The sequence below is a fragment of the Puma concolor genome, chromosome D2 (assembly GCF_028749965.1).
Source record: "Puma concolor isolate L17-30 chromosome D2, mPumCon1.1.hap2, whole genome shotgun sequence".
Taxonomy (NCBI): Eukaryota; Metazoa; Chordata; class Mammalia; order Carnivora; family Felidae; genus Puma; species Puma concolor.
The window spans coordinates 81,486,803-81,503,821 of record NC_141677.1 but is presented as its reverse complement, the minus strand read 5'-3'; the positions used below and the strand labels follow the sequence as shown (position 1 = coordinate 81,503,821).

Here is a 17,019-nt window from a genome sequence, read left to right as displayed (position 1 = left end):
TATTTAAACAGTCTCCAAGTATCTCTCCACAACAGTAACTAGTATATTACAAAATCTGATAGATAACACCATAACCAAATAATCAAAAGTTAACCACACTATTAATGACATCATTTGCCTCCTGCCATGCTATATGAAGAACATAACATCACTTCTGTGGAATTCTTGTCAAAAAGTACATAATCTGACTCCAAATATCAGACACACCATATTAAGAGACTTTCTACAAAACAAGTAGTCCTAGAGTCTTCAAAAACATCAGTATCATGAGAGACAAAGACTTTCCTGTTCCAATTAAAGGAGCTTATAAAAAACATGGCAACAGACTGCAATACATAATCTGAGATTTTCTTTTACCTTTATAAAGAACATTAATGGAACAATCGACAAAATAGGAGAGAAATCTGTAGAATCTTTTTCTTATTAAGAATTGCATAATGGGGCATCTGGGTGGCTCAGAGAGTTAAGCGCCCAACTCTAGATTTTGGCTCACAGTTCATGAGATCAAGCCCCAAGTCAGGCTCTACACTAAGAGCCCAGAGCCTGCTTGGGATTCTCTCTCCCACCCCTATCTCATTGGTGTGCACGCACACTCTCTCTCTAAATAAATAACCATTAAAACAAAACAAAAAAAAAAAAAAAAAAGGAATCATAGGGGCGCCTGGATGGCTCAGTCAGTTGAGTGACTCTTGACTTCAGCTCGGGTCATGATCTTGCGGTTCAGGAGTCTGAGCCCTCCATCAGGCTCCACACTTGACCGCGCAGAGCTTGCTTGGGATTCTCTCTTTCTCCTCTCTCTGCACTCCACCTCTCTCAAAATAAAATTTTCTAAAAAAAATTACTGTTCTTTAAAAAAAAAAGAGAAAAAGAATTACATGATTATATCAAACAATATTAATTTCCTGATTTTGATCAGTATATTGTGGCTGTGTAGCAGAAAGCGCTTATTTTTTAGGAAATATACACTGTAATATTTAAGGATAAAGGGGGATCAAGTCTGCAAATGATTTTCGAACAGTTCTGGGCAAACTATGTATTTGTTATTTTTATATATCCACATCACACAATAAATCTTACAATTTACAAAATACCGGGTGGCTCATCTGGTTAAGCATTCAACTTCAGTTCAGGTCATGATCTCATGGTTCTTGAGTTTGAGGCCCAAGTAGGGCTTTCTGCTGTCAATGCAGAGCCTGCTTCAGATCCTGTCTACCTCTCTCTCTGCCCCTCCCCACGTACTCTCTCTCTCTCAAAAATAAACATACATTTAGAGGAAATAAATTTACAAAATACTTACACATACATCATTTTTATTCTGACAAAAAACCATGTAACAGGTACAGAAGAGCTCTTTCAGCAGAAAATAAATCTGCCTCCTATATCCTAAACATTCCTCAAGAATTAGCCCTTCTTTCCACACCTCTCACCAAGCCCTAGTTCATCGTTTCTTCCCTCAACTGTTTTCCTAACTGGTCTTCCTATCTTCGTACTCCACATCTCTGCCAGAATGGTAGAAAAGAAAGAAAAAGGAAAAAAAAAAACCTGATGTTGCTATTCTGTAGCTCTGAAATTTTCAACAATATCTTACTGAAGTGAAAAAATCCTAAGCAGGGCATAAAAGGTCCTTCCTGACGGTCTTCAAGTATCTCCTAGGTCACTCTGCCAAACACAAACACATAAGCACTTCGAGAATACCCTAGAATATTTTCCTTTAGTGATTCACTAATGCCTTTCACCGAAGTGTTGCAAGAGTGAAATCTAATTTACTATGGGAAGACCAGAGTTCCATCTCTTGATATTCATATTCATTTCTCTCACATACAGGAAAACGCATTGCACGTCTTAGATCCAAGTTCAAGTCCCTCTCCACCCCTTACAGAATCTGGAATGTTGGCCAAAACCTTAAGACCCAAGCATCTCATTAAAAGAAATTATGATAATAATGCCACACCTGTCTTTAAGTAGGGGCTAAAACCAATAACCTCAAATCCATATCCCATAATTAATATCACCAACAACTGCCAGCTTGAAATAATACCACTTTAAATTCTGCATGGAGCTTTATGTCACAGAACACTTACATTATTTCACTGAATCCTAAGAACCCTCAGGTACTTCCCCCTAACGTACCCTAGAATCTCCCTGAGGTACAAGTATATTCATTTTAATGACAAGGGATCTGGGGCTCCAGGAAAGGCAAGATGACTTGCCCAGGGTCACAAAGCTTTAGCAAGTAAACCCCAGATTCTGACTCTCACTTTTTTTTCCTCAATAGCGCACCACAGCCTTCCGCAATTATGGCAACATTTCCCTAGAACAAAACATGAACATTAGATAGCAAGACAGGCTGACTTTATAGCCACTGTCTCTAGCCACCACACAGTACTGACGCTACCTCCAAAACAAATCCAGAATCTTCACTTTCCTCCAGGACACGCCCCACCGTGCCCCCAGCCCCAGCCACCATCACCCCTCCCGCAGATTACCTCAAAGCCTCCCACCAGTCTTACTGTTTTCTACTCTATCCACCATCTTCACACAGAAGCCAGATGGATCCTTTAGGAGTGTAAACCAGATCACAGCACAAGGACTTAAAATCCCGATGGTTTCCCAATCCACTCACAATTGAATTAAAATTCACCAGCCTTTCTCGAAAATCTTTACATGAAAGTAGACTTCCTTCTGTTCCTTTTACCAGCGTGCTCATTCTCACATTAAGAGTTTGTATTCGAAATCTCCTCTGCCTAGAATGCTCTTTCCCCAGATTTCATATGGCCAGCTCTTGTCACTGAGGTTTCGGTTTAAATACCACCTCCGCAGGAAGATTTTCCCTGGCCGCTCAGTCACGTCCATCACACCACCCTGCTTGCGTGTCTGCACAGCACTTACCAATATCTGGGGTTTTTTCCCTTGTTTGCGCCTTGACTGCTCTTCATACTAGAACGTCAATACAAGCAACAGTGCCTGTCTTGTTCACATGACTATCTGAACACCCAGTATAGTTGCTTTCTGAACACTGAATGGGCCATTACTAAATGTTGCAATTTCAGTAGCCTTTGTAAAGTGTTTTATGTAATCTACTTTCTGAAAATCCTAAACAACTTCAGAGCACACAATAGGTGCCCAATAATCAATCTGCTAAAAGAACTTCTACAAAATCAAATGCCTTCAGATTTTCAACTTAGTAACATCTCCCACATATTCCTCCACATACACAGAGACACAGAAACAGGAGACAGACTGCTTCTCTCTTCCTACCTGTGAAGATGATCCATTCCAAACAGATCACTCCACCCTTGTAATCGCCAGCCCCTTGACAATACTAGCTCTGGGGAAAGTGAGGCAGGGACTGGAAAGGCATGCCTTTCCAGCCTCATCCACATGCTGTAGCTATACTGAACCCTCTGGCTGGTCCTTAATCATGACATAATTTTCATGTCTCCTTCACTCACAGGCTTGCTTCTGCATAGGATGTTTGCCCACTCCCGCCCCCCATTCTTATCTGGTTTTAGAAACCTATTACTTCTTCGAAGACCAGCTTAAATGTTCCCATGTCTGTAAAGCTCTTCCTGACCCAAACCTAACCTTGTGCTAATTCAGTCACTTCTTCACCACTTCATAGCACTTACTTGTGTGAATTATGATTTTTTTCCAATGGCTGCCTGTGAAACATTCACCTTTACGTCTCTGTAAGCAGTGTCTGCTATGCGACGGCCACTTACCATGTAGGCAATAAAAGCAAGTACTGAATACTCTACTCGTATCGAAGGACGGCAGTCCAAAACAACACCAGTCAAAACCAGTTCTGCAAATTACTATAGCTTCCCTTTTGAAGACAAACTTTAGCTTCATTAAGCGCCAAGAAATGGATTTTTTATAATAAAAATTTATAGTAACAAATTACCCACCCGAACCAAAAAAAGCAAAGGATATATAAGTGGTGTTATACAATGGCTTCCCTTCAGGATTTCAATCACGAGTGTACTGCTGCAACTTAACGTGCAACACCAAGTAGAGATCCCTTTCTCCATCTGCAAAATATGGACAATTTCTTCATCTATCCAGGGAATACTGTCCCGCAATAATCAATTTATAGTCGAGAATAACTGCATTATTAAAGCTAAGGAAGTTTCAGAAAATGGTGCTGGGACGACCAGACAGCCACCTCCAAAAGCACTGTTGGACCCCCACCTCATACTATGTACAAAACTTAAAACTATCATGGATCTAAACGAAAAAAACTACAACTATAAAATTCTTAGAAGAAAACACAGATGCAAATCTTCTGCACCTTGGATTGGCCAATGGCTTCTTAGAGACAACACTGAAAACACAAGTAAAAGAAAACATACATAAGCTGGACTACATCAAAATTAAAATCTTTGGTGTAGGGGCGCCTGGGTGGCTCAGTCGGTTGAGCGACTTCGGCTCAGGTCATGATCTCGCAGTCCGTGAGTTCGAGCCCCACGTCGGGCTCTGTGCTGACAGCTCAGAGCCTGGAGCCTGTTTCAGATTCTGTGTCTCCCTCTCTCTGACCCTCCCCCGTTCATGCTCTGTCTCTCCCTGTCTCAAAAATAAATAAACGTAAAAAAAAAAAAAATGTTTAAATCTTTGGTGCTTTAACGCATACCAATAAGAAAGTGAAAAAGCCCACAGAAAAGGAGAAAATGCGTGCAAATCATGTATCTGACTTGTAGCCAGATTACATAAAGAGCTCTCACAACTCAAGAATGAAAGACAAATAACCCAACTGAAAAAGGACTGGAGTAACATTTCTCCAAAGAAAATTTACAAATGGCCAATATGCACATGAAAAAATGCTCAATACTATTAGTCATTAGGGAAATGCAAATAAAAACGAAGGGATATCACTTCACTAGGATGGCAATAATTAAAAAAACAGTAATAAGTATTCAGGATGTAGAGAAACGGAACCCTCATTTGTTGCTAGGAAATGTGTAAAGCAGTGCAACCACTTTGGAAAACAATCTAGAAGTTCCTCAAAGATTAAACACAGAGTTACCATACGTTCCAGCAATTCCACCTCCAGGTACATACCCAAAAGGAATGAAAACTTAAGCCCACACAAAAACTTGCACACAGATATTCATGGCAGCATACTTCATAACAGCCAAAAAGTAGAAACAACCTAAATGTCCATCAATCAATGAATGCGTAAACATAAGCAAAATGTGCTATATCCATACAACAATTAAATAATTCAGCCATAAAAAAGGGGTACTGATACATGTTACAACAGGGATAAACCTTGAAAATATTATGCTAAGTGAACGAAGGCAGACACAAAAGGTGACATAGTGTATGATTCCACTTACATGAAATGTACAGAATAGGCAAATCCATAGAGAAAGATTAGTGGTTGCCAGGAACTGAGGCAAAAGAGGGAGGGACTGGTTAATGGGTACAGTCTTTTTGGGGGCGTGATGAAATGTTCTGGATAATGGTGATGGCTACACAACTTTTAGAATACACTAAAAACCAACGAATTACATACTTTACAAGGGTAAATTTTATGGTATATGAAATAAATTTCAATGAAATGGTTACTTTAAAATTAAGAAAAAGTCGGTTAAGCGTCTGACTTCGACTCAGGTCATGATCTCACCATTCGCGGGTTCGAGCCCATGTCGGTCGGGCTCTGTGCCGCCAGCTCAGAGCCTGGAGCCCGCTTCAGATTCTGTGTCTCCCTCTCCCTCTGCCCCTCCCCTGCTCGTGCTGTCGCTCTCTCTCAAAAATAAACAAACATTAAAAATTTTAAAAAAGAAAAAAAATGGAAAGCTATGCAACTGATTTCCAACAATGCTTTATACATTCAAATATTTTTTATTTATGTGAATTCAAGCCACATAAAATTCTGACTTACCAAATGGTAAAAAACCCAAATTATGTTTTGTTGGTTAGGAGGGATTGGGACAGTCCGCCCTCAATATATGAACTCTAAAAATAAAAAATTAGTTTCTTCATTACTAAAAAGTTCAATTCACTAGGCAGCTGAAAAGTTATCAACTTTACATTCAATTTATCTGACCAACATCCATTTTAAAACGCAAACGGGGGAGCCCCTGGGTTGCTCAGTCAGTTAAGCGTCAGACTCTTGGTTTCAGCTCTGGTCATGATCTCACGGTTCTTGAGTTCAAGCCCCACCGTGGGCTCTGTGCTGACAGTGCAGAGCCTACTGGGGATTCTCTCTCCCTCTCTCTGCCCCTCCCACACGCGCTGTCTCTCAAAATAAATAAATAAACTTTATTTTTTTAATGCTTATTTTTGAGAGAGAGACAGAACACAAGCTGGGGAGGGGCAGAGAGAGAGAGAGAGAGACAGAGGGAGACACACACTCTGAAGCAGGCTCCAGGCTCTGAGTTGTCAGCACAGAGCCTGACGCAGGGCTCGAACGCACGGACCATGAGATCATGACCTGAGGTGAAGTCAGACGCTCAACAGACTGAGCCACCCAGGTGCCCCTCAAAATAAATAAATAAACTTGGAGGGGAAAAAAAAAAAAACCCTCAAACTGACGGCTCTTGTCAAAAATTTCATCTTAACCAAAATACCGCTTCCCACAAAGCAAACAATGCTCACTGATCAAGTGGCAAAATTACTGGCATAGACTCCACGGAAGTGCCTTTTACAAACGCAAAAAGCCTGCCCAACATGTTTGGGAAGTTCGTTAATGGACTAATTTCAGCTTTGATTATTCTAAAAAGGTTTCTGAAGCCTAAAATAAGGTTTGATGTAAACTACTTTCTAACAAAATCAAGCAATTACAAGGAAAAAATACTGTGATGAACTGGAAGAAGTTTCCACAAGTTTGTGGACAAGTTTCCACGTACACGCAGTGGATAAATCAAGACTGTTTACTGCTAAGAGACTAGGTATGTATCCATAAAATACCAAGCCTTCCAAGCCTCCTACTCAGACACACACAACAGAAACACATGCACCTGTTTTCCAACTACATCAGCATCCACCCATGTACCATATAATCACACATATTATCCTTGGTATACAAAAATACTATGGACCAGCTTGTTTATGTTTTCTTCCAACAGTGTTGACAGGTAGCAGTGAATCACACATTCTCCTGTGTCTCATCTGCCTCATGATCAATGACACATGCTGCCAACATCTGAGGTTAAGGATGCAAACTGAGACTACAGATTATTTTCTCCTTCTCGTGATGCTAAATGTTACCTATATACAAACATGGAATGAATGACCTCCCTTAGTGTCCCTGGTTCCAAACTCAAACCGCAATAACTGCAGCAGACTCAAATCTGAACTACAGAACTGCAGTAGTTACATTTCTATTTGAAAAAGACATGACCGTTATCATATCGTTGAGCATCCTCTACAAGAAAAGAACCACACTAAAAATAGAAAAAAACATACTAACCCCCCCCCAAAATTTTTTTAAATCAGACGTAATTTCGGGGCGCCTGGGTGGCTCAGTCAGTTAACTGTCCAACTTTGACTCAGGTCATGATCTCATGGTTGGTGGGTTTGAGTGCCCGGCTCTGTGCCGACAGCTCAGAGCCTGGAGCCGGCTTCGGATTCTGTCTCCTTCTCTGTCTGCCCCTCCCCCACTCACGCTCGAGCGGGCACATGCGTGCTCTCTCTCTCTTAGAATGGACATTAAGAAAACAAAATTTAAAAAAGAGACACAATTTCAAGTATGTTATCTCCTAAATCATCAAAATCCTAGAAACCCCACTACTTAGAAGACTACAAGCAGGGGTGCCTGGGTGGCTCAGTCAGTTGAGCATCTGGCTCTTGATTTCAACTCCGATCATGACCTCACCGTTTGTGAGTTCCAGCCCCGCATCGGGCTCTTCGCTGTCAGCCTCCCTCTCTCTCTGCCCCTCCCCGGCTCACGCTCTCTGATTCAGAATCTCTCTCTCTCAAAATAAATACATAAATAAATTTAAAAGAAAAAGGGGGAAAAAAAGACTACAAACAGCATGTCCTAGAATACTTCCATAACCAAAAATACTTGGTAAAACAATGTATCCATCTTTCAATGCTGAATATATGGTAACCACAGAAAAAGAATCCATACCCATTTCTCAGAGGTCTTGAAATCTAGTTGGGAAGCAGAATAAAAGCTTAAATTTTTTTTTTTCAACGTTTATTTATTTTTGGGACAGAGAGAGACAGAGCATGAACGGGGGAGGGGCAGAGAGAGAGGGAGACACAGAATCGGAAACAGGCTCCAGGCTCCGAGCCATCAGCCCAGAGCCCGACGCGGGGCCCGAACTCACGGACCGCGAGATCGTTACCTGGCTGAAGTCGGACGCTTAACCGACTGCGCCACCCAGGCGCCCCCAGAATAAAAGCTTAAAAAGATAGGGGGCGCCTGGGTGGCGCGGTTGGTTGGGCGTCCGACTTCAGCCAGGTCACGATCTCGCGGTCCGTGAGTTCGGGCCCCGCGTCGGGCTCTGGGCTGATGGCTCGGAGCCTGGAGCCTGTTTCCGATTCTGTGTCTCCCTCTCTCTCTGCCCCTCCCCTGTTCATGCTCTGTCTCTCTCTGTCCCAAAAATAAATAAAAACTTTGAAAAAAAAATTTTTTTTTAAAAAGATAAACTGAAATCCAGGCTAGCATACGCTGGTGTAAAAGTCCCACACAAAAAAAGGAGTGAATAGATCCCTTGAGGCTGAACTCGAGAAAAAGACTTCTCAAGAGACAGGACTCAACTGGGCCCAAAGTAAAGAGGGGATCCATGAATAAATGGCGGAAGAGGATTTCCAACAGAAAGAAAGGCACAAAGAAAGGCACAAAGAAAGGCCGAGAGGAGGGACTTCACGAGAACAACAAACGAGTTAGTTTGGCAGGAACTAAGAATGCACAAAGGGAAGAAATAAGTTAAGACTGAAGAGAGCCAGGGCCAGACTACAGAGAAACCTGAACACCACACCAGGAAGCTTAAGCCTTAGTTCGCATGTGATAAGGAGAGCTCTGGAAGTTTTTATGTTGTGATGTGAGGAGACGAGAGTGTTAAAACGTTCAAGATGTTATTTACCCAAAGCATAAGCAAGCACAAATATTCCAAGTACAACAGCACATCACTGGCAGAAAACGTGTTCGAAGCCCAGGTAGAAGAGCTTATTGGGGCAGAAAGGAGGCAACAGCAGTGCTCACATGATAAAACTGAACCGGGTTAAATAAGAAGTTACAGTGCTCTGCTTTTTCCAACTCCCATTCACCTAAAGTTTCCACTTGTTACAAAAGCGATGTAAGTGTAGAGCACCCGGAACAGCCCTCACCATGTCAGTGACACAGAGGAGGCGATTTACCTGGGATAGCGTACAACTGGCTTGTGAGTTCCAGAACTGTGCCAGCCCTCAGACTGAAACGTGACGCGCCTTAACCCTTCCCAGGGTACAGAGCCGGGCTGAGGCCCGGAGCAGAAAGTACAGCACCATGAATGAGCTCCCCATGCTAAGCCAGGCACGCTTCGAGAGTAAATAAATGGGAGTCTCAACGCTCCGAAGCGTTAATAAAAGTGATGAAATAAAAACCCCTCCTGACATTCAAATACCCTCCCCAAAGCTTAAAAGGTGTCACTCCCGTCCTCTGAGTTTCCCTCACGGCCCAATAAAAACAATGTTATGAAATTTCGGTATAAGGAAGTGACCGCGTATCTTAAGATCCAAAAAGCAAGAGGGAGCAAGAGTCTAAGTTTCTTTAGAATTACCTCATTTAATTAATGATAACAGCCAGGAGAAGAGACTCAGCTTTCTTTGCCACAAACACAGTTTAGGTGACTTTTCCCAGGCCCTTGGCATTAAACCAAGATCAAAAATCTTTATGGTTTCCCCTGGCGTATGAGTTGTACACTGAGTCATCCACGTTTGCTCAAAACGGGGGGACCCTGGAGGTCGCGCGAGTGATAAAGTCAACTTAAAAAAAAAAAAAAAGGCCACAGATACAAGAACCGCTCGTTGTAGGAGGTTTCCAAGGGCTAGGGATCTCTCAACTGTAGTCTCAAATAATATTTCTGTACGCTAAATTTTTCGACAACACCATAGGTCATGCGGTGAGCACACAGACCAAAACACCGGGCGAAGAAGACGGCGCTGAACCTGGTAATAGTCTATGGAGTCACGGAAAAGGAGGCTCAGGCCACAGAAACTCAAAATTCTCAGCCAGAAGGGGTTCAAAACACCAGTGTATCTCAAAGATAAGGGGCCGGTTCAAACTTCCAGGCTGGACCTAAACTGCCCGTCCCTTGCGCTCAACGCCAAGTATTCATTACAGCCCTTTTGTCTGTGAAATAACCCGTAGCAAACCACCGCGGAGAAAATAACCAGATACTTGCACCGCACCACCGTGGTCGCGAGCGAGCAGGGTAAACAATCTTTCCCCCGGTTCCAGCTCCTCCTCCCCAACCCACCCTCCCCCCCCCCCCCGTCGCCCTCCACCCTCATTTTCTTAGACGCGGCACCGGCTGGAGGCCACCTCGGAGGGCGGAGAGGGAGCGGCCAGAGGGCCAAAATGCAACTTTGGAGGCCAGCACTAACTTGGAAAGATGGAACCAAGTATCACGGCCTATTGCACAGCAGGAGCGAAGCCCCCCTCACCCGCCCGTATGTGGCAGAAAAAGAAGTTGGGGGGCGAGGGAGGGGGGGGACTCTGGCGGAAGAGAGGTGGCGGGGCAGGCGGCGCGGCCAGCCGCGGCTGATCGATGGTGGGTAAACAAGCGCGGCGGACCCACCCTCCCACAGCCCCGGGGCCTGTCCCCGCACCGAGAAAGCCCGAGATGGGAGCGCGGCGGCGGCGGCCGCCCGGGCCCCCTCCCCTCGCCTCGCCTCCCCTCGCCCGCAACGCCGCCCCAGGGGGCGCGGGCGGGCCGCCCCGGACACCCGGCGGCCTGCAGGGAGCGAGGGGCCCGGCAGGCCGCAGAGGGGGCCGCGAGGGGCCTGCAGTGGGGCGCCCTCCCGGGGCCCGGTTACCTGGCGGCGGCGGCTCCTCCAGCTCCTGCTCCTCCTCCCCGTCCGATGCTCGGCGCCCGGCGGCGGCGGCGGCGGCGGCGGCGACTCCCCGAGCAGCCCGAGGCGACGAGCCGAGCCCGGCCCCTCTCCGCCTCCCTCCGTGCCGCCGCCCGTCCCGCTGCTGCCGCCTCCGCCCTCTCCCCTCAGTCAGGACATGGTCTCCGCGGGCCCGCGCGCGGCTCCCGGCTACCGGGGGCGGGGGTCAGAGGGGCGGAGAGCAGGCGCGGAGGCGGGGGGCACGCCAGGGGCAAAGGGGGAGGGGGCAGAGCGACGGGGGGGGAGTCGGCCTCAGGCGCTGCGGCTCCTAATGGCGTCGGCGAGGGGCCCCGGAGCCAAATAAACCCCACGGCGAGCAGCACAACGTCAAGGCCCGACCCCGCCGCTCGCTGCCCTGTCATTGGCCCGGAGGCCGCCAGCGACGCAGCCAATGGGAGACCGCCTCTTTCCGGACGCAGGGGGCGGGCCGCGGAGAGGTGACGTCATGCCGGCGTCCGGCCCCGGTTGTGAAGCTCCGCCGGCGGGGCTGCGGGCGGGCGGCGAGGTGCGTGGCACTCCGGGAGGCGGCGGGGCGGCGCGGCGCGGCGTGCGCGGGGCTGGGGGACGCGGCGGGGCGTCCTCTCGCCTGGCGGACTCCCTTTGCCCGCTCTGTGCCCCCGGTTCCCCGGACTTCCAAGCCCAGCCGTGGATCTCAGGTCTCCCAAGTAGTCTTAGTGACAGATTCTGCCTCATTCTAATAACAGTTTCAAACTCGTTATAAGACATCGGGAAAGATGAATGTTTAGGGCTTTCTCTTTTTTTTTTTTTCCAAATTTTTACAACGTCTATTTTTTACGTAAGCCCTACCTTCGAGGTAGCTATCCATTTCTACGTGTGTTTGTGTATGTTTGTTACATATTACGTACATATGTGCATGATGAAAAGCCATGGGGTTTATATGCCAATTCTATCTCAAAATTAAAAAATTGGGGGGGTGCCTGGGTGGTCCAATCCGGATTGGGCTCAGGTCACGATCTCGGGGTTTGTGGGTTCGATTCCCACGCCCAGCTCTGTGCTGACACCTCGGAGCCTGGAGCCTGCTTCGGATTCTATCTCCCTGTCTCTCTGCTCTTCCCCCACTCCCTCTCTCTCTCAAAAATAAGTAAACATTAAAAAAAAATTTTTTTTTAACTTTTTTTAAGCCACGGAGACTTTGCTTTCTTTTCTGCTACCTAACTCTAATTTGGGGTAAACCCAGCTTTCTTATGGTTGCCTTTTCTGGGGCTTGGAGCTTTTCTGTAAATTGTAAATTTACAGATAGAGGATAAATTACAGCCGTGGTAAAAGTGCTGCCGGGAGAATTCCCAGAGCCTAAGTCTTAAAGGGAATATGTTATATGGTGATGTAGTGTGTGTGTGTGTGTGCGCGCGCGCGCGCGTTTATTTTCTTTAAATATAGTCAAATAGTTAAGTCATTGAGCCTTTTGCTAAAAGCCCATGTGTCAAAATTTTCCAGCTGGAGGAGTTTGTTTTTCTTAGTGGGACTTTGCCTTGAATTTTTCATACTTCAAAACTGTATTTCAAGAATTTGAAAAACTGTAAAGTACAGCAACTCTTTATTATAGACCTCTTTAAAAGTTATCTGTTGAGGAGCTATAGCACGGTCAAAGGGCATTAGCAGTTTATGGGACACCTCAGCTTCAATGGGAAGATTAAGAGTTTAACTGGATTTTTAAAACTAGCAGATTTCATTTAGTAAAACGATTCATGGTATTATTCTCAGTCTCTCTTTGCATAAATAGAAAGTTGAGGATATGTGTATAGCTTTACTATGGCCACTTAAGAATAATACCTTGTATAGCTACCCATCACCAACAACCTCTTTCATAACGTTACTATATTTTATCCTCACGGCCATTCCTGTGGTAGAGATTTTCAATCATCCCCATCTTCCCAAAACAACATTATTTGGTCAAAGACTTGTCAATAAGTTGAGTTTAAGCCGCAACAGTCACTTGGCTGCAAAACTTAACACGTATCCTCAAACATATAATTAACACAACTGTCAATTAAATTAAACACCATATGACTATGTTAGAACAAATGGTTCAACCAACATTTCACTTTGAAAATATTTTAAGAGCTTCTGAGTACCTCCAGCTTCCCCTTCCTGAACCTCAGCTGCAAACCACCTCACCTAAGAGTCCACAAGAACTGCAGAATTAGGTGGAGTTTGGTGGGGTTTTTTTATGCTTGTTTTTTGAGAGAGAGAGAGAGGGTGCAAGTGGGGCAACGGCAGAAAGAGGGGGACAGAGGATCCAAAGCGGACAGCAGCGAGCCCAGTGTGGGGCTCGAACCCGCCAACTGCGAGATCATGCCCTGAGCTGGATGAAGTCAGACGCTCAACTGGCTGAGCCACCCAGGTGCCCCTAGGTGTTTTTATTTAGTTAGAGTTGTGGCTGATTTTGTTAAGAGAACGGAATATTGTTGGGGTAGGGCGAAGGAAAGTTAGCAAGTAAGCACCATGTGCCAAGGAACAAGAAGTACACAAAGATGAGTAAGATACGTTCTGTGTTTGAGGGACTAAAGCATAGGTAGGGAAGAGAGCAAGACAAAAATAGCCATAATTAGAATATGAGATGGAATGCGCTAAGTATATTCAAATGAAAATTACCTCATAATTAAGAGGAAGAGCCAATCCCAATGTTTTGTTTTTTTTTTTTTTTAATTTTTTTTTCAACGTTTATTTATTTTGGGGACAGAGAGAGACAGAGCATGAACGGGGGAGGGGCAGAGAGAGGGAGACATAGAATCGGAAACAGGCTCCAGGCTCTGAGCCATCAGCCCAGAGCCTGGCGCGGGGCTCGAACTCACGGACCGCGAGATCGTGACCTGGCTGAAGCCGGACGCTTAACCGACTGCGCCACCCAGGCGCCCCGCCAATCCCAATGTTAAAGCTGGAAAAAAGTACGCACGATTTTTAAAAAGTTCTTTTGCTTACAACTCTTGTAAAAGTGCAGGAACAGTACTGTTTGGTTGACAATTTGTTTTGGCTTTTATTTGAGAAACAGCAAAATTTCCATTGTACTTACTGTGAAGGTCTTGAATGCCTAATTGTGCATCTGTACCTAATTCCTTTACTAATTCAAAAGCACGGGAAGGTTTGAAGCAGGAAATGCCAGTACCGGAACCGTATAACCTGGCACGTCCGTGAGACAAACTTGGGTAGAACTAGAGACGGGGAAATCAATGAATAGACAGGAACCCAACTCCAAAGTAGTTATGGGAATGCGAAGGAGGGACAGACATGAAAAAGCGTAGCAGGAGAAGGGTCAGGGTTTGCCAGTGTCTGAATCTGGGGCAGAAGAATCAAAACTCGGAGAACTCTGACTGCTAAGTGGGATGATTAACAGTGGAAAACACAGGAAAGGAATTAGATAAGAGGAGATCAGGTGTGTCCAGATCCTGGGCTCAGGAGGAAATGTGCAGCAAGCAGCAGAAAAGCTGGTCTGAAATTGGATAGGCTGGAGCTAGAGATCAACACCAGGGAATTATCTATGGAGAAGTTACTACTAAAGTCACCAGGGGTAGGAAACCAGAACTACCAAGGAGGAGAAAACAACTGGTCAGAAAGAACATTTAAAAAAGGTGTTCTGGGGGCGGCTGGGTGGCTAGCTGGTTCAGCACCTGACTTGATTTTCAGCCGGGGTCGTGATCTTGTGGTTTGTGGGATTGAGACCCAACTCGGGCTCCTCGAAGCGAGAAGCCTGCTTAGAACTCTATCTCCCTCTCGCTGCCTCTCCCCCCTCCTCTCTCTCTCTCTCTCAAAATCAATAAACAGTATTAAAAAAAAAAAGGTGTCCCGAAAGTCAAAGCAGCCAGTGAGCCTCAGGAACGTGGTAATATAATAAATAATGTCAGATTCTAGAGACTTAGGAATTAGAACAGAGAAAAGGTCACTGGGTTTGACAAACAAGAGGCTTAGTGACCTAGAGAAGCATTGTCAGTGGGATGGTGGAGAAAGAAGCCAGATTTCAAAAGCCGAAGGTATATGTGGGCATTGAAGTAGTGACTATATACTATCAGTCCCAGACGTTTGGCAATGAAAAAAAGGCAAGAACTCTAATAATAGACACAGGGGTAACGAGAATAAGGGAAAGGTTTGTTCTTTTACATATTTAAAAAAAAATTTTTAATGTTTATTTTATTTTTGAGAGAGAGAGACAGAGTACGAGAAGGGGAGGGGCAGAGAGAGAGGGAGACACGGAATCCGAAGCAGGCTCCAGGCTCTGAGCTGTCAGCACAGCCACCCACGTGGGGCTCGAACCCATGAACCCTGAGATCATGACCTGAGCTCAAGTCAGATGCTCAACAGACTGAGCCACTCGGGTGCCCCCTCTTTTACATATTTTTAAATAATTTTTTAATGTTTATTTATTTTTGAGACAGAGAGCGTGAACAGGGGAGGGGGCAGAGAGAGAGGGAGACACAGAATCCCGAGCAGGCTCCAGGCTCCGAGCCGTCAGCACAGAGCCCGTCGCGGGCTTTGAACTCAAGAGCCGTGCGATCATGACTCGAACGCCTAACCGACTGAGTCACCCAGGCGCCCCTCTTTTACATATTTTTAAAAGAATAAGCGTATCCGTGTACTTTTGTACACAGAGGAGAGAAGGTGAAGAAGGAGAAAGTGATTCGGATCCAATAGGTCAACCGGAGCGCAGTGCTTTGTCTCGGCAGGCAGGCGGGAGGGCCCTTTCTTTCTCTGCAAGGAGAGGAGAGGAAGTCGTGAAAGAGCCGTAGGGCGATTCTGACCGGAGGGAGCTGATGAAGCGGACTGCATACTCTCTGTCCTCCCGCCTGTAGCAGGTGCAGGTCACCTGCTCAGGGCTGGGCCTGGAGCCGAAGGAGGACCAAGGATGTTGGGACAAAGGCTGTGAGGAAGCCAACCAAGCAGGATGGAGGAGAAGAGCAACAAGGAACCACTTTCTCCAACGAGGCCGGGAAGCCCAGAGTCAGGCCCAGGACTGGGAGGCCAGACCTCAGAAGCCACCCAGGGGGGGTGACGTTTCCAAATGAGGAAAATCGAAGGCGCCCTGCTGAAGGAAATGCCAACACGTCCAGCTAGCTTAGGGTCTGTTGGGGTGGGGGGTGGGGGTCTGTGCTTCTCTGAAGCACGTTTTATAAAATTGGTGAGCTCCCCTCAAAAGAAATGCGAGAACGAATTCCAAGAACAAAGTCTCGGCCATGTTGCCCGATCCATTTTCATATAATAAATGACGCTGTTTTGTGGAATATATCCTGTGACCCTTCTGGACGCCAACCACAAACCTGCCTGGGATAAAATCTCTCATGAAAGGGTATGTGTACTAGGCAGCAGACAGAATACGGCTCATTTATTTAACCAACTCCTGGCCATGCTGGAACTAGTCTCGTCTCCATGGGTAAGAATTTTGGGTAAGAGATCACCCTACGTCTAGATAAAGAAATTTTCATAAACCTTCAACTAGGTATGCTTGTAACTTACACTCACTGAGTCACAAGACAATTGAAGGTTATTTTGAGTCTTTTAAAGACGTCTGGAGACATCAAATAATCTGAAACAACTTCCCTTGTGTTAACTCTCTGGACCTAGAAAAGTTTTTACGTAACAGGCAACAATGTGAGGTGGAAAGATGTGAACTTTGGAGTCAAACAGACCAGAGTTTAAATTCTTGTCTGCCACACAGCTATCCTCTCTGGGTCCCCATTTCCTCATCTGACAAATCTAGGGTTGCTCTGGCAAGAAATTGGAGATTCAGTGAGATTAGAGGCAAGAAGTCCTAGCAATAATCGTAAGTATTGGATAAACGTCAATTTCCTTGCTATCACTCAATTCAGATAACATTTAATGAGGAATCACTCCATGTAAGGCACTGTGTTGTGTGCTGGGCCAAGGGGCTAACAGTTAGGGGTGGTGCGGGGGGGGTTCCCCATTCCCTGGAGGGGTCTGTGACTGCAGATGGGAAGAAAATACAGCTTTCTTTCCACTAATGTG

The 17,019-nt window shown here is 45.7% G+C and overlaps 1 protein-coding gene across 1 annotated transcript in view; it reads right to left on the bottom strand.

The window, feature by feature from the left end:
- The window catches only part of ZRANB1 (zinc finger RANBP2-type containing 1), a 64,417-nt gene extending 53,046 nt beyond the window's left edge, over positions 1–11,371 (bottom strand). Inside the window, exon 1 of the mRNA XM_086681127.1 lies at positions 10,972–11,371. The gene's annotated coding sequence lies outside the window, so the exon portion shown is untranslated. The remainder of the gene's footprint in view (positions 1–10,971) is intronic.
- Between the last annotated feature and the right edge of the window lie 5,648 nt (positions 11,372–17,019).